Source organism: Balaenoptera musculus, chromosome 15, assembly GCF_009873245.2.
Source record: "Balaenoptera musculus isolate JJ_BM4_2016_0621 chromosome 15, mBalMus1.pri.v3, whole genome shotgun sequence".
Lineage (NCBI taxonomy): Eukaryota > Metazoa > Chordata > Mammalia > Artiodactyla > Balaenopteridae > Balaenoptera > Balaenoptera musculus.
This window is the reverse complement of record NC_045799.1, coordinates 60,615,860-60,638,073: the sequence shown is the minus strand read 5'-3', so window position 1 is coordinate 60,638,073 and position 22,214 is coordinate 60,615,860. Positions and strand designations below refer to the sequence as shown.

At 40.5% G+C, this 22,214-nt stretch overlaps 1 non-coding gene across 1 annotated transcript; it reads left to right on the top strand.

The window, feature by feature from the left end:
* Positions 1 to 482: 482 nt before the first annotated feature.
* On the top strand, positions 483 to 589 carry LOC118882143. Its single transcript, XR_005016694.1, has one exon. It is a non-coding gene; the product is annotated as a U6 spliceosomal RNA (small nuclear RNA).
* The last annotated feature ends 21,625 nt before the right edge of the window (positions 590 to 22,214 follow it).

Sequence of the window (22,214 nt, the reverse complement as noted above, 5' to 3'; positions counted from 1 at the left end):
TGTTAAGTGACTCTAAGCTACCCGTGAATGACTTATCCCTATGGCTTCCAGGAATACTCCTGCCACACTGTGCTGACTCATCTAGTATTTTGATCCAAAACAGCAGGGCCAGAGGTGGTATTGCAGTGGGGACAGAAGAAATGCAGGTAACAGAGGAGAAATTAAGTTTGAAGTATATGGAGTCAGAAGCTAGTCTATGGGAAATTCTTCTAAAGCATACAACTCATATATGAAACAAACTCATTAGAGCTTTTCCCAAACTTAGTGATAATCCTAAAAATTTACATGTCATTACTAATAATGAGTTGTGGAACTGAAAGTAAATTTTCTAAGCCATCAAGAGCCGTATTAACTTTTCATCAACCATGCTAGAAAAAAAGTTAGAATTATTTATTTTCTCTATAGAAAGTATTTTTATCAAATTATTGTCATATGAAGACAGAGTATGCAGCCTGAACATGTAGGATAAAAATATTACAGAGGTGTTCGCTTCGGCAGCACATATACTAAAATTGGAAGGATACAGAGAGGATTAGCATGGCCGCTGCGCAAGGATGACACGCAAATTCGTGACGCATTCCATATTTTTTAGTGGGAAGCAGCCGCATAGCACAGGGAGATCAGCTCGGTGCTTTGTGACCACCTAGAGGGGTGGGATCGGAAGGGTGGGAGGGAGACGCAAGAGGGAGGAGATATGGGGATATGTGTATGTGTATAGCTGATTCACTTTGTTATAAAGCAGAAACTAACACCATTGTGAAGCAATTATACTCCAATAAAGATGTTAAAAAAAAAAAATTAGGTCCTGAAAGGCAGTTCGAATTTATTTCTAGCTTATTTCTGGTCACATACCAAGGATGTGAGAGAATGGACATAGGACAGGTAAGTTTTGAAAGGGGCATCAAGAAATCCCCATGCAGCACTATGGGTCAGTCTGTATTAGTCTGCCTGGACTGACATAACAAAAAAATCATGGCTTAAACAACAGAAATTTATTTACTCACAGTTCTGGAAACTGGCAAGTCCAAAATCAAGGTACTGGCCAATTCAGTTTCTGTTGAGGGCTCTCTTCCTGAATTGCAGTTGGCAGTCTTCTTGCTGTGTCCTCACCTGGTGGGGAGGGAGATCTCTAGTGTCTCTTCATCTTCTTATAAGGGCACCAGCTCTATCGGATTAAGACCCCACCCCTATGACCTCATTTAACCTTTATCACCTCCTCACAGGCCTTATCTCCAAATACAGTCACATTGGGGCTGAGGGCCTCAACATATAAATTTGTAGGGGGCACAGACATCCGGTCCCTAACCCAGTCTTTATAGGGTCTAGAGGTAGCACGTGTGGGCCCTGCTCAGTCTTTTGGCTCCAGCATGGTGGGAAGAGTATGGCTCTGGGGCCAGGCTGGCAGTTTGAATCCTGGCTCCTCTGTGTCTAACTGTGTGACCTCTGGCAAGTTCCTTAAGCTATTTGTGCCATAGTTTTCTTATCGGTAAAATGAAGCTGATAACTATATCTGACTCATAAGGTCATTAAGAAGATTAAAGAAGTGAATGCAGGTAAAGAGCTCAGAAGAGTAACTGGAGCATAGGCACCCAATAAATTCTCTTTAAACCTTGGAAGATCCAGCAGGACATTCCTTACTCTGACAGCTTATAGCAGTGTTCCCCAAAGTGTGGTCAACTGTCTAGGTCCGGGCCTGGAAGTATGCATTTTAGTGCACTCCCAAAATGACGTGAACGTAGGCTTGCATTGGAGAATCATCAGCTTACCTCTTAAGGGAGGTTGGTTAAATCTGTGTGGTTCACCAGCACTTTCTTCATTTGGTTCTCAAATACAAAGAGTTTCTTTCTTCCACGGGGTTGAAAGAAATCAATGTCAAGAAGAGAGGGCCCCCTTGCTGCTCTGGACAGTGGACATCCAGTGCCTTCTAGGCTGTGTCCTTCAACAGCTGGCCATTTGGGGTCATGTGATCTGCATGAAATGGAAACAGGCAAGCTGATGTATTTAGACATGGAGTGAGGATGGTTGGGATGAATTTTTCACTTGTCATCTGATCGAGTCAGCATTGTGGGGACCCTAGCAGCAACTGTCTCCCTTATTGGAGATGATGCCATTGGGAAGGCAAGGAGGGCTGTGGCTGAAGCCCTCCTGCTAGACTCAGTGGGTGGTGTCTGAATGTGCCCTCTGCCCCACGATCACACTCGGTCTTTCTAAAAAGAAAAAATAGTTATTTTATGTTATGATGATTTGCCCTGTCAAAAATCCAGAAATAGCAAAATTAAAATGACCAAATCAATAAATAGTATTTAGTAAGAGTTTATTGTGCATACAAGAACAGTTCGTGAATGGGGGGGAGCTTTCAAATTTAAAATGGATATGAAGCTCAGGGGCATTACAGGACGGCTTATAAAGTGAAAACAAGGACGTTGTTTAACCTTTACAGTGATTGGTTATTACAGTGGGGGTTTCCAGATGGCAGGGAATTGGTTAAAAGTGATTATCTTATTCCCTCACCATAGGAAAGATGTGGTTTAAGGGTATAAACTTGCAGCTAGTAGATAAATAAGTTCTGGAGATCTAATGCACAGCATAGTGATTACAGATAATGATATTGTAAGATAGACATCAAAATGGCTAAGAAACTAGAACTTAATTATTCCCACCACAAAAAAGAAATGATAATAATATGATGTGATAGAGATGTTGGCTAAATCTACAATGACAATCATACTATTGTGATATATAAATGCATCAAATTAACATGTCATAGACCTTAAACTTATACAATGTTATATGTCAAATATATTTCAATAAAGAAAGAAATTTAATAGACTCACGGACATAGAAAACACACTTACGGTTACCAAAGGGGAAAGGCAAGGGGAAAGATAAATTAGGAATTTGGGATTAACAGATACACACTACCATATATAAAATAAACAACAAGGATCTATTGTATAGCACAGGGAACTATATCCAATATCTTATAGGTAATAACCTATAATGGAAAAGAATCTGAAAAATATATATATACACACACACACATACATACATATACATATACATATATATATACATATATATATATATATTTACAACTGAATCACTTTGCTGTACTCCTGAAACTAACACAACATTGTAAATCAACTATACTTCAATTTTTTTAAGTGAATTAAAAACAAGAAATTTTAAAACGCGATTATCTTGTACAAATTTTAGGAAGATGACCTAAGTTTCTTTTGATTATCAGAGGCATTTACAAGATACAATCTAAGTTAAGTTTCACTTCTGTTCATGAAATAAGATAGATTCAGTTTGGCTTAAATGATTTTTGTCTGTTTAGGGAATTTTCAAGTCTGGTCTCCATTTTGTGTTGAACAGCCCCAAAAGGAAACAAGCCTTTGGTTTCCTCCAGAAGCAAACACAGGATCAGGAATTTGAGTGTAAAGAGTTTACCTGGGAGGTAGTTGCTGGACATACCAGGTTGGGGAAGGAGAGCAGAGGGGAATGAGATGGGGAAGAGAAGAAAGCAAGTTACTAATGTGGGTAGCTGTGCCTTTGTTCTCTGAGGAACTCTGGGAGCCCATATAAATAAGCGCCCCAGAAAGATTCTACCAGAGGAACAAGGGAGATGGGGCATTTATTTCCCAGTTTCCTGTCCATCATTGGTTGCTGATTGATCTAGGGGGCATTTACTTTCCAGCATTTCTGGCCTGCCTCTCATGAGGACAAGTCTTGCTCTCATGGGCTGAAAAAGTAGCAAGTATTCATAGCTGGGCATGTAGAGGTGAGTTCTGACACCTCTGCATGCCCAAAATTTACTCAATGAATGTCATTACTTGTAAAACAACAGATTTTCAAAATACATTCAAGAAAAAGATTTAAGTTCACGTTTTCACCTGTGGAAAAGAGGAACTGTGCTTACCTATAAGGCTCTGTCTGAATTTCTAAAAAAATGCCACAGACAGAAAGGAGTTTCCCTTAGAACTTGTGCCCCTCCCGACCCTTCCCATATTGGAAAATGCCTAACAATTAATTGTTGCAAAAACAACCCCTGTTACTGTCAATAACTTTGGGCAGGTTACTGACAGTGTCTGCTACACTTCGAAGCGTTGGCAAAATGACTGCCCCTGCTTTACAGGTGTGAAAATGATAACGTGGGTTGAGCATGTCCTGGGCCCACTGCAAATACCCTCTATGTCGTCACTACTCCAGGTGTGGTCCAGGGACCAGCAGAGTCCGCATCCCCTGGAGGCTTCCCAGAAATGCAGAATCTCAGGGCCCGCCCACACCTGCCGAGTCAGAGCCTGAATTTTAACCAGATTCCCAGGCCTTTCAGACGTACACAGGCACCCTCCTCATTTCTGTGCTGGAAGACCATGGCCACACCTAGCTGGACTGTCAGGCAGCACTGAAGAATTGGGGAGTGCCAATGGAAGGCCAGAAAGCCACATTCCTGGAAGGGACCAGAGGCAACAGAGCCAGGAGTGATGTAGCAACTTGACCAGGATGTTAGAGATGAGAACGTAAGTGGGCTGGTCCTGGAGCACATGTGAAGCATGGCTGGGGCCTCACAGAAATAACTAAGGGAGATCTCCGGGGAGGGGAAGGGCATGTAGTTCTTTGCTGGGAACAAAGGGCCATTGCAGTTTAAGTGTTTATGCTAATTTGGCTCCATTTGTGGTCAAGCCAGGTGAAACCTGGGTCATTTCGGATATATCTGTGCATGTTTCTGTGCTAGATTGTGAGCACCTAGAAGGAAGGAGCTGGGTCTTGTATGACTTTAATCTCAGTATCTGGTGCACAAAATTGGTGCTTAAATGATACTTGCTGAATGTCCCGGTGAACTCCATTCATTAATTTATTCATTCATTCATTGATTTAACAAATAATTAGCAGATATAATATTGTCTAGGCACTGTGTTAGAGCTGAGTTAACACTGGTGAATAAACCACATTGTTAGGTGCCCTTGAGAAGCCTATAGTCTAGTGAGGGATGGACAAGCACATAATATTGATATGTAATCGGAAATTATGAAAATCGCTGTCTGTGCTACATAATGATAGGGATAAATGAGGAGGGAGGATGCAGGATGCCCTCAGACAGGGTACCAGGAAAACCCCCTTTGAGGATTGATGTTTTGTTTTGTTTTTTTTAATTTATTTATTATTATTATTATTATTATTTTTAAATTTACTTATTTATTTATTTTTTATTTTTGGCTGTGCTGGGTCTTCATTTCTGTGCAAGGACTTTCTCTAGTTGCGGCAAGCGGGGGCCACTCTTCATTGCGGTGCGCGGGCCTCTCACCATCGCGGCCTCTCTTGTTGCGGAGCAACAAGTCGCACAGGCTCAGCAGTTGTGGCTCACGGGCCTAGTCGCTCTGCGGCATGTGGGACCCTCCCAGACCAGGGCTCGAACCCGTGTCCCCCGCACCAGCAGGCAGACTCCCAACCACTGCGCCACCAGGGAAGCCCCCAAGGATTGATGTTTAAGTCAAGAACTGAAGAATGAGAAGGCTCGAGCCATGGTAAGGTGGAAGAGCCTTCTAAGCAGCCATCACAGCACGTGCAAAGGCCCTGAGGCAAGAATCAATGGAATGGGGTTTCCCTGGTGGTGCAGTAGTTAAGAATCTGCCTGCCAATGCAGGGGACACAGGTTCGAGCCTTGGTCCGGGAAGATCCCACATGCTGCGGAACAACTAAGCCCGTGCGCCACAACTACTGAGTCTGCGCTCTAGGGCCCGCGAGCCACAACTACTGAAGCCTGTGCACCTAGAGCCCGTGCTTCGCAACAAGAGAAGCCACCGCAGTGAGAGGCCCACGCACTGCAACAAAGAGTAGCCCCCGCTTGCTGCAACTAGAGAAAGCCTGCATGCAGCAATGAAGACCCAATGCAGCCAAAAACAATAAATACAATAAAATAAATATATTTTTTAAAAGAAATTCGACTAAAAACATTTTTTAGAAAGGAATCAATGGAGTGGTACATGCTTTATAAAAAATAGAACCCATACCCTATATTGCTGCTTGCTGAATAGCCACCCTGTTTAGGCAACGGAAACCCTGAAAGAAGAGTCAAGTCAAGTCTGTCTGAGACAAACCAGGTTCTGCTGTGAGCCATTGGGGTTGATTTGGTTTGTGCTCCTAATAAAAGGAGAGTCATCCATTTGGAAAATCCAGGCACCGCAGAGTTTGAGTTTCTATGAGGTGTTAGCATCTCAGGGCTCAACATAAAATCCTATGTTATAAAGGCTTCTACTTTGTTACACTTTCCCCCGCTCTTGATCATGGAAGAGAAAGTATGAGTCATGCGATTTAGGATGTGTCAGGGTCACATTTCAGGGCCATGTTCCAAATAGAAAGGAATATTTTTTTCTGAATATAATGAAAAAGTTCTAGCTCTGTTGTTACTATTTATGTGACCCTGAACCTGTTACCTCAACTTCCCACACCTGGTTTCTTCCTCCCTAAAACAGTCTTCCTGAGGCCCATGGTGTTTATGAGAATGGGTCCAGTTTCGTGCAGTAAGTAAGCATTTCTGAGCACCTAACAGTCAGTAACTCATTTGACAAATGTGTTGATTCCTTCTCTGTATGTTCCAAGCACTGTGTCAAGCTCCAGAGATTTAACAATAGAGCAAAACAGAAACATCCCAACTTCTAAGAGTTCATGGTCTCCCAGGAAAGACAGGCTTAAAGTGTAGCAGATGTGAATTTAAAACCAAAAGGTGAGTATTATATATAAAATAGATAAACAACAAGGATTTACTGTATAGCACAAGAAACTGTATTCAGTATCTTGTAATAACCTATAATGGAAAAGAATCTGAAAAAAGAATACATATATCACTTTGCTGTATACCTGAAACTAACACAATATTGCAAATCAACTCTACTTGAGTGAAAAAAAAAAAAAAGTAAACTATAAAAAAGAAAAGTGAGGGTGCCAGAAATAGCAAAGATACTTACCTCTGTAAATCAAGTGACGTCTCAAGTCCCAGTCGTGTCTGGTTGGCAAGTAATTCAGTCTCGGGCATTACTAGAGCTCAGTCTCTTAACGTGGAACTTGACAGAGGACCTTGGTTTCATCCTGGGAGACTCTTAGTGGGAAACTTAGCTATGCCTGGCCCAGACTCCTGAGCCCTAGAAATGGTGAGATAATAAATGTGTGTTGTTTTAAGCCCCTAGATTTGTGGTAGTTTTGCAGGCGTAGAACATGAATACAGAGGTGTCTCCACCCTTCCCTTGGCCCCCCCCAGGTTTCTGTGAGTGCCCTAGTGGGCAAGCCTTCAGGTTCCTGCTGTGGTTTCCACGGCACCTAAGAAACAGGCATTCTTGCTGACCGGGAGCCTAGATGTTGGGGTCCAGCCCCTCTTTGGTGCACCAGACCTCCAAGTCCTTGTGCCGAACATCTGTCCCCACCATCCATCCTCGCTCTGGGGGAATCTCTTGTCTCACAGCTAGACCCCAAAGCTACGCTCCTCTCTCACCATTTCCCTGCTGGGATGATGCCAGAATGGCTTAGGATCTCATAAGATGCAGAGAAAAAACAGATTCTCATTTTGCTTTAAAATGATGTGGAAGAAAGTGTCCTATAGACTCCTTGGGATTAGTGTTGGGGGGTGGGGGGAGGGAGTATGGAAAGCAAAGCATGGCTATTTCTCCTTTGTTCCCACCCTTGTACAGCAGTGACAATGAAACACTAATGTCTTAATATATTTTCCTACCAAACTAGTGATGACAATATACTGTTTCAAGTGCTGTAATAGGAGAAGCACACAGTGCAAGAGGAGCACATAACAGGGGCCATTGGCATTTCCTACTGAGCCTTAAGGAAGATTGTTGGGCTGCACCCAGCAGGCTGCAAGCCCTGTACTTGCCCAGATTCAGGACTGAAGAAAGAGCTCAGAGTCAGTGACAGAGAGATCAATGGTTTAACCGATGGGGGATCTTACATGTCTGAAGCAAGGTCCTGAAGTGACACCCCACTGTGTACGGCAGACGGTGGGCAGGACATGGCGGGAGGTTACCAGATATAGGGGAAGTTGATGTCAGGCTGGCTCATCCTTTACCAGGGAAACTGGCAGAGGGGCACGCCCCTCTCCACCACTTTGATAAGCTATCATGGTGGAAATGTTCTGACCTAAAGATCAGAACAGTCACTAGCTGGGGTGGGGGTAAGTATGTAGGGAGGTCAGTCATGTGAGTAGGGCGTAGGTGAAGCAGACGCTGGTCGAACAGGGGATGTACAGAGAGCAAGAGAACAGTCATCTTAGGTGGCCTGATCATACAAAGATTTACTGGTGGAAGTGGAATTTAGACTGAGAGCCAAAGGATGAGAAAGAGTTAACCAGGTGAAAGAGTAGTGGGGTAGGGGTGGGGAGGTGGAAGGAAAGAATGTGTTATTGACTCAAAGCCAAGTAAGACATGGCACATTTAAAGAATGAAAGAACAGAGCATGTAACAGAGAGAAGGGGATGGGGCTGGGGGGATAAGTCTGGATAAATAAGGAGGGGGGAAAAGCCATGCAAACCCATTATTTATGTATCAGTCAGCTTTTGCTGTCATAATTCTGCATAACAAAAACCTCCCAAACTCACTGGGCTATAAAAACAAGCATTTTGGTTTTGCTTTTGGGTCTCTGGAGAGGTAGTGGCATTTCTGGGTTTGACTAGAATCAGCTGGTTTGAATCTAGGCTGGGCATTGGGTTGACGCCACCTGTTTCCTCATTCTCTTTGGACCAATGACTACATGAGGCATGTTTTTCTCATGGCAGATGGCAGATATGCAACAAGGCGAGAGGAAACATGTAATGTTTCTTAGGGTCTCAGCTGGGAACTGGCACAATGGCAGTTCCATTCAAGTTCCATTGGTCAAGGCAGGTCACCTGGCCAGTCCAAAATCAATGGGACAGGGAAGGTGGCGGGGGGTTCCCTTTGCCCACAGAGGGACAGATGCAATGCAGAGGCCCATGGTAAAGGGCAGTGTTGTTTAATTTCTAACTCAGGGAGGGAAGAAAGAAGTGGGAACAATAGCCCAACTTGTCATCCTAGGGATAATAGAAACCCATGCCAGAGTTTCAAGGAGAGCTGTGAATAAAATGATCAGATGAGCAAAACATTATGCTAATATGAACAGCCACCACTTCAAGGGTCGTGAGCGGTACAGCACTCTCTCCGTGATTCTTGGTCCCACTCAGTCATCTGAATCCCGAAGCTGGCCTGCCTGTTCCCAGAGAGTCACACAGTCTTTCATAAACTGTTGCCCCTTCCTTCAGCTGTGGTCCTTAATAGGACTAACAATAAACAAGAGAGTCCTATTGGAATACTCAATGTGGATGTCCAACACCGTCCCCTTCTGCCATCCCCTCCTGCCCCAAATCCCTGCAAATGACCAAAACAATATTACTAAAAGGGAACCTTCATAACATCATTGGAAAACAGAAAGAGAGGGACATTACTGGACCAGAAACAATGAGAAATCCCTATGAAGAAGTAGATAGGATCTGATCGAAGGAAGGAAAATTAGTGGGAGGCTTGGGAACAGGACTGGCTACAGAATTTGCAGGGCCCAGTGCAAAGTGAAAATGCTGGGCCTGGGAAAATGATTCAGAATTTCAAGATGGCGACACCAGAGAATTAAAACACGCCCGGAGGCCTTCTAAGTGCACAGCCCATCAAGAAGAAGAAAGATTCCTTTCTCTTTCCTGGCAAGGACTCAGCCAATGAAAAGCCATGGACACTGCACATGTCACATGCCTATGAAGTCGGACTGCTGGGGGCAGTGGATACCATGAGCACGAGGGGGTTGGGAGCAACAATTATGGGGATTGGTTTGGAATCAGGGTTAGAACGAGGGCAGTTGATTAGTTTAGGGCCTGTCCTCTCCCAGGCCTGAAACCCTCCACTTGTTCCCATCAATGGGCAGAATTGGTTCTTCCAGGCTGGGGTGCTGTCTTCATTGGCCAGGACTGCTGTGACAATGAACCACAAACTGGGTAGCTTAGACAACAGAAATGTATTGTCTCCCAGCTCTGGAAGCCAGAAGTCAGAAATCATGGTGTCAGCAGGGTTGGTTCCTTCTGAAGGCTGTGAGGGAAGCCTGTCGCATGCCTCTTCTCTAGCTTCTAGAGGTTTGGTGGCAATCTTTGGTGTTCCTTGGCTTGTGTAGGTGCATCACTCCAATCTCTGCTTTCAGCTTCATGTGATGTACTGCCCGTGTGCATGCCTCTGTGTCCAAATTTCCACTTTTTGTAACACACCACTCACACTGGATTAGGGAACCGTCCTACTCCAGTATGACCTTATCTTAACTAATTATATCTGCAACGACCCTATTTCTAAATAAGGTCATATTCTACTCAATATTTTGTAATACCTATAAAAGAACTTGAAAGAGAATATATATTCTTCGCTGTACACATGAAACTAACACAACACTGTAAATCAACTATATACTTCAATTAAAAAAAAAAGGGCACCTTCTAAAGCACTGGGGGTTAGGAACCCAACATATGAATTTGACCAGGGACACAATTCAGCCCATAACAGGTAAATAATGAGTGCTTGAGCCACAGGGGCAGGGTCATGCCCTGGTACAGACTCCTTCACTCCTAGGAGACTAAGAGGCAGGAAAACCACAACGCTACACACCTCACCTGGCTGCACGATGCTCCTCTCCCCCACAATCACAGGCAGCAGACGGCCGTGAACAGACAGCAGCAAACAAGGGCCATCAAACACTGGGGGCAAAACAAATGTCAGGGAATAGGATAGTTGCTCATAAAGAATATCATTTGATTAAACCGCATCACCTAGCCAAAACAGATGGACTTTTCATAATCTCCTGACAGTCCTGAAATGTTACCTTAATTACCCAACAGGTGCAGTCATCTCTTATGCTACCTTACCTGCTGCAGTCAGGTTACAGAGTTTAGAAACGTTATGGCTTGGCTTTTGGGGTTATCGAAGATCAGAGGTTGTTAACTTTGGCTACACACTAGAGTCACCTGGGGGGCTTTGAAAATACTGATGCCTGGGTCCCACGATTTAACCGGTCTGGGGGTACAACCTGGGCACTGAGATTTTTTTCTTTTGAAAGCTCTCAGGTGATTACATTGCGCAGGGAAGGTTGAGAACCACTGGTTTGGAACTCTCCCAGAACCCAGCCATCTCATTAAATGTAATGATGCATATTGATTGCAGATGGCACGGCGTGGGTTTGCTGGGGGTTGTTTTTTGTTTGTTGCTTCCAAATGCAATGCATCAGTATCTCTATTCTTTAACTCTGCAATGCCATGTGCTCTATTTTCTTTTCTTCAGCCTAACTTCGTTCAGTTGCTAAGAAGCCAAATCTTTGCTGTATGGAGTTAGACTTTTGCTTACAAAAGTGGCACCTCAGCTGGAAAGTGAGGCTGCGGCAGTACAGTGAATTGTACTAAAATGAAATTGAACAGATAATAGGTTTGCATTTAGTGCAACGTATGATAAGGAGCAATAATATGGGCCATAGCGTCTTTTCTTCCAAGGATGCAGGTTGGTCTTGCTTACTCTATTTAGCAGAAAACATTGGTCTATGGCCTCAGTGAATCTCCGTCCCTCTCCCTCTCATATTCTCTTCCTTTTACTCTCTCTCTCTCTCTCTCTCTCACTCTCTCTCCATTCTCTCTTTTATTCTCATCCTCTTTCTCCTCTCTTATGTTCCTTTCCATGTTTTCTCTCTCTTCCCCTTTCTCTCCTCAAAATTCTTGCTTTCACAAATTTCACAGGTTAGGGTAGAGGAAGTGCAGATTCAATAGCCAAAATGCTATGAGAATCATGGCATTCTCTGTGCAAACCCTACAATCTTCTGGGACATCTCCTATTGCTTCTTGTAAAAGACGTGAGGAGAAACTGCACAGCCAAGAGAACTAAGCTAGGTCTCTAGCTTCTGTTTCCCCCAACCCATGAAGTCTTTCTCTCCCAAAGTCTTCTCTCTCCAATCCGCTATGTCACCATGTTTGCTGGTCCCAGAAACTACCTGGGGAAGTTGGCTATACAAATGTGGGAAATAATAATAATGATTGACTATAACATGCTTATTACATGCCGGGTACCCTTCTAAGCATGTTTGACAGATAAGGAGACAGATGCCCAGAGACAGGAGGTGATTTCAAGACCAGGTTGTCTGCTCCAGGGCCCTTATATTATGAGGATTTCAGAAGGAGGCAGTGGGAGAGGAAGAAAGATCACAGACAGAGAAGGACAGAAAGAAAGAAAAAAGCAGAAAGACAAAAGACAGAGAGACACAGAGGAATGAAGAGAGACAGCCAAGATGCAAAGAAGCAGAGACAGAATGGGACCATAAAAACCACAACAATAACAACCACAGAGCCGAGAGAGAGACCTGTTTCATATTGGCTCTAAGTTGGGTAAAACAACTCCATGTCTGGAGCCAATTTAGCTGAGAGACTCCAACTGTATGAAGTGTAAGTTTGGTTCAGGTATGATTTGAAGAAAATTCTGATGCCATGGTTCACTGGTTTTAGAAAATGCATGTTTGTTTCTGGCTCACCTGTATCTTTTGAAAAGGGAGAGAAAAAATCCCCTTTAGTTCTAGGTTCAGTCCAGAAAAAAACAAAAAGTAAAACAGAGTATTTAAGTTCTGTTTAATTCAGCCTTTAGGAAACCAAGGCAAAACATTCTGATTTTTTTTAAAGTCTCATCATTTGCATTTTCCAGTTGAGGTCTTCAAAGACCTGGTTAAATCAAGTGCCTAACCCAGTATAGTCCTTAGAAGTTAAGTGGGGATAACAACAAGGCAGGGTGGAGCTGTATTTCCTGGATTTGAACTTCCAAGAGCACCCATCCTAGGGAAGTGGGTCAGCCCTTTGGAGGTGGATGGAACTCATCAGCGATTATAGTTGGTGGAGATACTGCATTGCAATTTTCAGGCCAATCCCATCATCCCCACCTAATCAATTTTCTTTATTTTCTGAATGTGGTGGGTGTGATCTCGGAGAGGGAGCAGTAAGCGGTGGCACGAAGTGAGATCTTAATTGCCTGCCCAGGAATTGAACCTGCGTAGCCTGGATGAAAACCAGGAATCCTAGCCACCAGGCCAGGAAGGGCTAGAGGCTAGAAGCTATTCTTCCCTGGCTCTTGCCCCCAGTGAAAAATGCAATTCTCACGGAGGCAAAAACTGTAAAAACAGGTACAAAGTTTATTGTTAGAGACACAGCACAACAACAAGTGGGAGAGCACACAGAGAAACTGTTTAGTTAAGATAGAAGCAAGGCAGAGATGCACACCCAGTGAGAAAGGGTGTGGGCCTCCTCCCTAATGAGGGAGAGTGCAGTAAAGAGGGGGTTAATTCATTTATATTGGGCAGTTCTTCCAGGTCTTTGTTTACCTTTGGCCAATTATCTGGTTTCTTTTTCCACACCTGACCTGCCCTAGGACCTTCCCCAACATGCAAGTGCAACTTTTTTCCAAGATGGATTCCAGGCCAGAGGCCTATGGGGCGGCCTTAGCATCACATATTATGGGGTGGTGCCCCCTCCTTTTTGACCCCCAAGGAGCCTTGCTACACATGTGCAATGTCTCCCCTGCCCCAAGGATGGGAAATGTATGACCTCTTGATCCTTTACTCAAACAGGGTTTTGTCCCTCTCTGTTCCTGCCATGACTGTTATCTTAGGGCATCCTCAAGAGACAAAGCCTGGCTATTTACCCTGTTTCTGTGGTTACTTACATCTCGGAGGGCAAACAGGAAGCTGATTGTAAATGCCTAACCTGGAGCCCATCTATTTCCTGTCTCAGGAAATGCAAACAGGAGGCAAGTTGTATATGTCTGGCCTGAAGCCCATCTTTTTCTCACCCCAAGAAATGTAAACAGGAGGCCAGTTGTAAATGCCTAGTCTGGAGCCCATCTATTTCCTGCCTCAGGTGTTAGGATGCTAGAGACCTCAGACTTGTCTTTTGTGGTACTTTGGTGGAACTCTGGATCATTGGGAGGAGTCTTGGGATGCTGTCATCTGCTCATTCTGTGCTGTGGCCATTCAACTGTAAGATGGAGACCTAATTTAATTCAATAAAAGGTATATGTTCTTCAGTAGGTGAATGGATAAGTGAACTGTGGTACAGCCAGGCAATGGAATATTATTCAGTGTTTTAAAAAAATGAGCTATCAAGCCATGAAAAGACATGAAGGAAACTTAAATGCATATGACTAAGTGAAAGAAGCCAATCTGAAAAGCCTACAATACTATATGACATTCTTTAAATTTTGATGTGAACCTAAAACTGCTTTAAAAAAATAAAATCTATTAAATTTTTAAAAGGTCTATGTATGAAAGACTTGATAATCTCATTTCTCAGGATGCTGTTAGACACGGAAATTCCCTTTCCTCCTCATCTTTTCCACCTCTTGTGGTATTGGGTCCTATTTTTTATTCATATGAGGTTTCACTTCAATATAAATTCATCCATGATAAAACACCTGCTATGTGCAAGTTTCTCTATTTTACAAAGGAGACTTTAGTCTCAGAAAGGCTATCAGTATTTCTGAAGGACAAAGAATTAGCACATGATAGAGCCAGGATTTTCAAACACAGGATTTTCCAAATTCTGAGCTCTCCCACTTCCTCTCCATCCTGAAAGTCTACTAGAGGTTTGGCAATCATTCCCATGCAGGTTTCTGTAGGTTCCTATTTAACTCCGGGATTGAAAATTCCTCAGTCTCCTGTTCCATATTGCAATTAACAAAGACTATCCCAGAACTGGTAAGTGGGAGCCACCAGGACAGGAATTGCTTCCCCGGGCATAGAGCTCCCCAGGGTAGAATGGGTTGCCTCAGGCAGCATTGACCTCCCCCTCACCACAGATATTCAAGCATACAGCAGAAAGACCAAGGATCCTTAAACTGGGATTCACACACGGGGCATCTAAAATTGTCAGATTTTGAGTGTAGAGATATGTATACCTTTCTTCTTGGAGGAGATTTTCACCAGGTTTTCAAAATTTAGTTGTGTTTTTTTTTAATTTTTTAAAATTTTATTTATTTATTTATTTATGGCTGTGTTGGGTCCTCGTTTCTGTGCGAGGGCTTTCTCCAGTTACGGTGAGCGGGGGCCACTCTTCAACGCGGTGCGCGGGCCTCTCACTGTCGCGGCCTCTCTTGTTGTGGAGCACAGGCTCCAGACGCGCAGGCTCAGCAATTGTGGCTCATGGGCCTAGTTGCTCCGCAGCATGTGGGATCCTCCCAGACCAGGGCTCGAACCCGTGTCCCCCGCATTGGCAGGCAGATTCTCAACCACTGCGCCACCAGGGAAGCCCCTCAAAATTTAGTTTTTGACCCAATTGTTGACAACTGTTGAGACCAAAGGTGGAGGAGAGGGTGGAATGAAGTTATATCCCAAACTTGACCATCTAAGAGTCTCCTCCTGAGTCATTTTCATGAGTGAATATGGGTCCTCAAGGATAATACCAATCCAGGCATCAGCTGAAAAGTTTGGGTCTCCTCCTCTACTCCATAATAGAACTCGGGGCTTTCCTAGGGTCAGGGTGAACATGAACTGTAAATATGCATAAGGGATCTTATTAAGGTGATGGAAATGTTCTAAATGTGTATGTGTGTATTCGTTTCTACTAAAAAAAACTATATTAAAAAGCACTAAAAACTAATGTGTAGACATAGAGGACAGACTTGTGGTTGCCAAGGGGGAGGGAGGGTCAGGGGGAAGGATGGATTGGGAGTTTGGGGTTAGCAGATGCAAACTATTATATATAGAATGGATAAACAACAGGGTCCTATTGTATAGCACAGGGAACTATATTCAATATCCCGTGATAAAACATAATGGAAAAGAATATTTAAAAAGTATGTATATGTATAACTGAATCACTTTGCTGTACAGCAGAAATTAACACACTGTAAATCAACTATACTTCAAAACAACAACAATAAAAAAATAATGTGTATTAGTTTCCTAGAGCTTTTGTAACAAAGTACCACAAAGTGGGTGGTTTAAAACAACAGAAAGTCATACTAAACTAATTATACCTATAACAATCCTATTTTCAAATAAGGTCACATTTTGAGGTACTGGGGTCAGGACTTCAGCATATCTTGTTTGGTGGACACAATTCAATACACAACAAAGTGAATAACAGTGCTGCTTGCAAATGTGTGTACATTTACAACGATAGATACATTTTATAATATGTAAGTTATACCTTGTAAAAAAATGAACAGAAACCTCAATTAAACAGAGTTGGGAGACCAGAAGGGGGAGCTCTCACGCCTCGTGATGATAGCACAGCCCATTGGGAAGAAGACTTCTCTTCTTTCCTGGAGAGGACTCAGCCAATGAAAAGCCACAGACTCTTAGTTTACTATTAACAGCTGCCCCCCCACCCCCCACAACTTCCTTTCCCTCTCTCCTCTTGTCATTTGGGGACTTGCAGTGACTCACCATGGTTGCAGACCCTGAATTACAATTCTCTGCTGATCCCGAATAAACCCATCTTTCATGCAGAAATATCAGCAGTCTATTTGTTTCAGGTTAACATTTTCAATCAAGTAATTTTTAAAGAGTGGCAAGGAGATTTTTCAAACCATTGCTGGGATCCTGAAGTTTATGTAGACAGCACTGAATCTTAACACATCATCTGAAAGTTTCAAAGCCATATTTAGTGAACCAGCTATTCCATTTCTCATGTATAGTTCAGAGACATCCTCACGTGAGTTTAGCTGGCACAAAATTAGGAACAATCTAAATCTCCATCAGTAGGTAAATGGTAAATAAATTTAGGTATAGCCAACCATGAAATACTATGCAACAATTACAAAGAATGAGATAATTTGATATTAGTGACATGGAAAGAAATCTGAGATATATTGTCATGGCCAGAAAAAAAAAAAAAGAAGTAAATAATTGACACAGAGAGCATGATACCATTTATATAAAACACAAAAATCAACATCAAAGAAAATTATGCTTCATGTTTTCTGAGGATACATGCATATTAAAATTAATATTGAGCATTTACTAGACGCCAGGCACTGTTCTAACAGACTGACACATATTAACTTCTCAGAACAATTTAACTACTATTATTGTAGCCCATTTAATGAAGAAGAGGTTAAGACACAAAGAGGTTAAGTTACTTCTCCAAAGCTATTGAGTGGTGGAATTGGAATTTGAATCCAGGCTTGTCTGAATTCACAGGGCTCTTTCTGCTTCTGTTTTATGTATTCTAGAAGAATATACATAAAAGTAATTAATGGTCACCTCCAGGAGTGAAGTAGAGGGGAATCCATGACTCCAGTCAGTAGTCAATGGGATTTTAATTTTTTTACAGTTGTAGGAAATAATACAGAGAGATCTGTGTATCACTTACTGTTTCCCTTAATGATAATATCTTGCAAAACTGTAGTAAAATATCACAATCAGGATATTGATGTTAGTATAATCCATTGAGCTTGTTCATATTTACCTATTTTTACTCATCTGTGTGTGAGTATTTGGCTCTATGCACTTTTAAGACTATTTTTTTGTGCAATCTTAGGTTCACAGCAAAATTGAGAGAAAGGTGCAGATTTTCCCATATTGCCTCTGCCCCCACACATGCACAGCCTCCCCCATTATCAGCTTCCTCCACCAGATGGTTCATTTGTTACAACTGATGAATCTATGTCGACACATTGTTATCACCCAAGGTCCATAGTTTACATTCGGGTTCATCTTGGTGTTGTACATTCTATGGGTTTGGACAAATGTGTAATGACTCATATCCACTATTTGAGTATCATACAAAGTATTTTCACTTTCCTAAAAATTCTATGCTCTGCATATTAATCGCCCCTGTCCCCACCATATATACCTGGTAACCACTGGTGTTTATATTATTTTCATAGTTTTGCCTTTTGCAGAATTCCATGTAATAGTTTTATTCTAGTAGTTTTAGTTTCAGATATATTGTTTAAATCTTTAATCTATTTTGAGTTGATTTTTACGGATGGTCTGAGATAAGGGTCCAATTTCATTCTTCTGCATGTGGATATCAAGTTTTCCCAACACCATTTATTGAAGAAACTATACTTTCCCCATTGTGTGTTCTTGGAAACTTTGTCAAAGATCAATTGACTGTAAATGTGTGGATTATTTCTGGGCTCTATATTCTGTTTCATTGGTCTATGTGTCTGTTTTTAAGCCAGTACCATATCATTTTGATTACTATAGCTTTGTTGTACATTTTGAAATAATGTCATGTGATGCCTCAGCTTTGTTCTTCTTTCTCAAGATTGCTTTGGATATTCAGCGTCTTAGGTGGTTCCGTACAAATTTTAGAATCGTTTTAAATATCTGTGGAAAATGCCATTGGAAATTTGATAATATTTGCATTGAAACTATAGATTTGGTGGGGGGATAGCATGGACATTTAAAAATATTTTTCCAATCTACAAACATGGGATATCTTTCCCTTTATTTATGTCTTCCTCAGTTTCTGTCATCAATGTTTTATGTTTTCCAGTATCAGGTCTTTCACCTCCTTGGTTGAATGTATTCCAGTTCTTTTTGATGCCATTGTAAATGGGATTATTTTCTTAATTTCTTTTTCATATAGTTTACTGTTAACATATAGAAATATAACTGATTTTCTGTATGCTGAATTTGTATCCTGAAAATTTACTGCATTCTTTTATTAGTTCTAACAGGTTTTTTGGTGGCACCTTTAGGATATTCTATATATAAAATCATGTCATCTGCAAACAGAGGATTTCACTTCTTCCTTTCCTACTTGGGTGCCATTTATTTCTTTCTCTTGCCTAATTACTCTGGCTAGGACTTCCAATACTATGTTAAATAAAAGTGTTAAGAGTGGTTTCTTTGCCCTGTTTCTGATCTTAGAGGAAAAGGCTTCAGTTTTCGCCATTAAAGTATGATGTTAGCTGTGGGCCTGTCATACACGGCCTTTATTATGTTGACGTACATTCCTTCTATACCTAATCTGTTGAGATTTTTTATCATTAGCAGATGTTGAATTTTGTCAAATACTTGTTCAGCTTCTATTGAGACAATCATATGATTTTTATCCTTCATTCTGTCAATGTAGTGTATCACATTCATTGATTTGCATATGTTGAACCATTCTTACATCCTGGGGATAAATACCGCTTGATTGTAGTGTATGATCCTTTTAATGTGCTGTTGAATTTTGTTTGCTAGTATTTTGTTGAGGATTTTTGAATCTATATTTATCAGGGATATTGGCCTGTAATTTTCTTTTCTTGTAGATCTTTACCTAGCTTCGATATCAGGGTACTGTTAGCCTCATAAAGTGAGTTTAGGAGCATTCCCTTCTTCAAGTTTTTGTAAGAGTTTGAGAAGGATTGACATTAATTATTCTTTAAATGTTTGGTAGAATCTACACTTGAAGCCATCTGGTCCTGGGCTTTTCTTTGTTGGCAGGTTTTTGATTACTGATTTAATTTCCTTATCAGTAATTGATCTGTTCAGGTTCCCTATTTCTTCATAATTAAGTCTTTGTAGTTTGCATATTTCTAGGAATGTATCATTTTGTATAGGTTGTCCAATTTGTTGGTGTGTAATTGTTCACAGTAGTCTCTTATGATCCTTTGTATTTCTATGGTATCAGTTGTAATATATCCTCTTTCATTTTTTATTTTATTTATGTAAATCTTCTCTCTTTTGTCTTAGTCTTACAAAAGGTTTGTCAATTTTGTTTATCTTTACAAAAACTCAGCTCAGTATCATTGATCTTTTCTATTGTTTTCCTAGTTTCTATTTCATTTATTTCTGCTCTGATATCTACAATTTTCTTCTTTATGCTTATGTTACCTAATTTATTCTTTTTTCTACTTCTTTGTGGTATAAAGTTAGGATGTTTATTTGAGATCTTTCTTTATTCTTAATGTTATAAATTTCTTGCTATAAATTTCCCTCTTAGAACTATTTTGGCTGTCTCCCCATAAGTTTCGGTATTTGTGTTTCCTTTTTCACTTTTCTCAAGATCTTTTAAAAATTTCCTTTTGATTTTTTATTTGACCCACTGATTTTTCAGGAGTGTGCTGTTTAATCCCACATATCTGTGAATTTTCCAGTTTTCCTCCTGTTATTGATTTCTAGTAAGAAACTGTTGTCATTGGAAAATATAATTGGCAAGATTTCAATCTTCTTAAATTTGCTAAGACTAATTTTGTGACCTAACATATGATCTATCTTGGAGAATGTTCCATGTGCACTTGAGAAGAACGTGTGTTCTGCTGCTGTTGGATGGAATGTTATGTGTATTTCTGTTGGTTTTGTTTACTCTAACGTAAAATTCAAGTCCAATTTTTTTTTTATTGATTATCTGTCTCAATGATCTATCCATTGTTGAAACTGGAGTATTGAAATCCACTATTATTGCATTGCTATTACTACCTTCAGAAATTTGCTTAATGTATCTAGTATTTGCTTAATATATTTAGATGTTCTGATGTTGGGTGCATATATATTGATAATTGTTATATCCTCTTGATGAATTATCCCTCTATCATTACATAATGACCTTCTTTGTCTCTTGTGACAGTTTTTGACAATGTCTATTTTGTCTGATAGAAGTATGGCTGCCCCTGTACTCTTTTGGTTACCACTTGCATGGAATATATTTTCTCTGTCCCTTAATTTTCAGCTTACATGTGTCCTTAACTCTAAAGTGAGTGCCTTTTACACAAGACATAATTGGGTCTTGTTTTTTTATCCATTGAGCCACTTTATGTCTTTTTATTGGAATATTTAATCCATTTACATTTAAAGCAATTATTGATAGATAAGGACTTACTATTTTCATCTTGTTTATTATCTTCTGATTGTTTTGTAGTTCATTTCCTAAACCTTCCAATAAAATCATATCTCAAATATAATTAAACATTCAATATTTACAATATAACTATGTGTTCATGGATAGGTCATGGCCTAGTTAGTACATGTAAGTTTACTGCTGAGTCAAGCAGTATACATTGATTATCTTTTCTCAGTTATGTAACTTTATATTTTCCTGGAGTTGATAATTGCCTCAATTTTTCATTTGCTTAGTTTTCTATTTCACACTCTCCACAGAACTCTAAAAATCCTTTTAACACTATTTTTTTCACAGTCAAATGAAACAGTTATGCTATTGGTTCCACTGTTTTCCTGGAGATGCTCTATTCATATCTTTCAAGTTCCTCTGTTTTCCTGCTCTAATCTGTTTCAGTTGCTCTCTGGGCCTACTTCCCACTGTCATCTAGAGAATTCCTTTCAAAACCATTCTTAAAATTACCTTTGCTTCTGTTTTCTGCTGGTTCCTTCCTTAGGAATCTTGTTTTTCTGTCTTTTGGGTTACTTCTTTTTGGAGAACACATTGTCCAAGAGCTTTCTGAGAACTTATAAATGTGAAGGAAAAAAGCTCTCCCTTGACCTCTAGCTTGAATGCTATAGAATTTTTATCTGGAAATCATTATTAGTCAGAATATTTAAATCATTGCTCTATTGTTGCCTAATTTCCAATGTCATTGCTAAATAAACTAATACCATACTGATTTCCAATTATTTCTTTTTCTTCTCTTTTGAAGCATTTTAATTTTTTTCTCTATTCACCTTGTTTTACAACTTAATGATGCTATATCTTAGTTTGTTTACTTATTATTATTACTTTTTATTCTGGTCACTGTGTTAGAAAGAGAGTGTTTTTCAAACCTGGAAATTTTTCTTGTATTTTTTTCTTTGATAATTTTCCTTCCAATGTAATTCCTGTTCTATTTTTTGAAAACTCTTTTTAGTGAAATATTGAACCTCTTGGATTGAAGCTCAAATTAAAAATATGTATGTATGTGTCTGTTTGTCTTTATCTTTTGGTCCTACTTCCTCTTGATTTTTCTTCCAACTCTTATGCTTATTTTGTTCTTTAAAAAATTGGTTATGATCTTTTAATTTAAAAGATCTCTTCCATACAATCTGATAGTTTATTTATGGCATCCTGCTTCATGGATGTTTCATGAATTATAATATAAAGTAGAATTAGCTATAATGATAGCTAATATTAATTGAGCCAGGGAGTATTTTAGGAACTTTATGAAATTAGCTCCTTTAATCCCCAGAACCATGGATTGAGGTAAGGGAGTGGTTCTCCAAAACAAAAGAAAGGAATTGATAATAGAAGAAAGGGAAATGAATGTGGAATGCCAGAA